The sequence below is a fragment of the Callorhinus ursinus genome, unplaced genomic scaffold (assembly GCF_003265705.2).
Source record: "Callorhinus ursinus isolate GAN/ISIS: 27379988/994484 unplaced genomic scaffold, GSC_fseal_2.0 scaffold10, whole genome shotgun sequence".
NCBI lineage: Eukaryota > Metazoa > Chordata > Mammalia > Carnivora > Otariidae > Callorhinus > Callorhinus ursinus.
The window spans coordinates 8,964,931-8,966,820 of NW_027397072.1; the positions used below are offsets into that span (position 1 = coordinate 8,964,931).

The 1,890-nt window shown below is 69.4% G+C and overlaps 1 protein-coding gene across 1 annotated transcript in view; it reads left to right on the forward strand.

Moving 5' to 3' along the window:
• Positions 1 to 1,375: 1,375 nt before the first annotated feature.
• GREB1 (growth regulating estrogen receptor binding 1) overlaps positions 1,376 to 1,890 on the forward strand; it is a 126,703-nt gene continuing 126,188 nt past the window's right edge. Inside the window, exon 1 of the mRNA XM_025867753.2 lies at positions 1,376 to 1,385. The gene's annotated coding sequence lies outside the window, so the exon portion shown is untranslated. The remainder of the gene's footprint in view (positions 1,386 to 1,890) is intronic.

Consider the following 1,890-nt stretch of genomic DNA (forward strand, 5'->3'; position numbering starts at 1 on the left):
CTGTGACTCTCCAGTCACTGACTCTTAGGCCCAAGACCTCACTGGCGGGGCGAGGAGGTGAGCGGCAGCGAGGGTACAGGGCAGGTCCTGACTCGTTCTGCATCTCGCAGGTTCCTGAAATCACAGGGGCAATGACTTTTGCTTAAAAGAAGAACGACATCTCGAGTTCTACTTCCCCTGCCCTGTGCTCATTGCTCTGGCTACCTCTGCACCACGCGCCAGCGAGGTCTGCAAAGCCTTGAGGTTCCTGCTTTTTAGTCCTTCCTTCATTCACCCCTTCTTCTGACCGGACACGGGGGCCAGGGCAAAGGTGGCCGGGTTCCACCCGCCGGAGCCCGAAGTTCCAGAATCTTCCTTCTCCTCTGCGGGCCTTAGGCAGGCCCCCTCGTGGGCCGCTCGCCGACTAGGGCTGTTGGGGACCAGGCTCCTCCTGTCCCCGCTGTATGACCCGCTCGGCTGCGCTGCGGGAGACCCGCGCGCGGGGCGCGGGTCCTGCTGGGCGCCCGGCCGACAAGGACCCTCTGCAGGGCTCAGCCCCGGCGGCCGGGCGCGGGGGGTTCCGGGGCCCTGGGCGTGGAGTCACTGCGAGGTCTGGGCTCCTCTCTCGCTGCCTCACAGACTTGCCTTGTCTCCTCTGGGCGCCTGGGTCCCAGGTGACAAAATGACCTCTGTTCTCCGAGGGTTCTTCCCACTTCTGTCTAGACCCCCCGCCCCGCGGAGTTCGCTGTGGCTGGAGCGGCTCCAGGTCTCGGTCCCGCGGAAGTGCAGGGGGGGAGGGGTATGTCAGGGTGGAGGGCTCGCGGGCCGCTGCGGGGGCGGGGGACTCCCTCCGGGAGAACCGAGAAGAAAGCGACATTTCCTGGGCGCAGGCGGCGCACCTAGGCCGGTGCTGGGAGCTTCGGGAGGGAGTTGGGAATTTCCTCGAGGTGGGCGCCGGCGCAGGGCTGGGGCTGGCGGCTGACCCGCCCATCGGCCTGGCCTGAGCGCGGGGACCCGGGCACCGGGTCGGGAGACGAGGGGGCTGGGGTCCCACGGAGGCGCGAACCCCGGCGGCAGGGCGCCGGGGCTCGCTCCGGCCGCCCCGCCCCCCCTCGCCAGACGCCGCCCTCGCCGCGACCCTTCCCTGTCGGGTCCCGGGGCGCCGAGCCCACCGCGCGGTCGGCCCGAAGACCCGGAGAAGTGGATCCGAGGGGTGGGCGGCCGGGGTCAGGGGTCGCGTCCCCGGCGCCGGCCTCGCTCCGCCGATCCGGGCTTTGCCGAGCGCCCCCCGCCCGGCCCGAGCCCGGGAGCTGTGGGTGGGACTGCAGCCGAGAGGCTGGGCTGGCCCTCCGACGGCGGCGGTCGCACCCGAGCGGGGCTGCGTCGGCGGGAGGACAAAGGCCGAGGTGAGAGCCGCCCCGCCGCCGGGCCGCCGGGCTCCGGAGCCGGGCGCGGGGCCCGGAGCGCGGGGCGCGGGTGGGCGTGGGTGTTCCCCCGGCCCGCGCCCGCGAAGAAGGCGCTGTAGGGTCCGGGTCCAGTCTCGAGGGCACGTGGGACCTGGGTGCTGCTGCCTCGTGTGTGTGCGCGCGCGTGTGTGCGAGCGATCGTGAAAGTTAGAGAGCGCGCCCTGGGCGCTTGGCACATGGTGAGCCCTCTGCAGGGGAGAGCTCTTACAGATGACAATGCCGGCGGTAACGATTATTTTTGAGGGTGTGTGTCTGCGTCTGTGTGTGTGTTTAAAGAGCTGGAGCCCGAGGCGGCAGCCACATCTCCCCAGCACTAAGGACACGGGAGAAAATGGGGCTTACGGCCCTGGGGTGGTGGGGGCTTAGTAACTGGAGGCCAGTTTTGCGTCTTGGGAACAAAGGCTGGTTTCCTGAAGTCCGAGAAAGTGTGTGTGTGTGTGTGTGT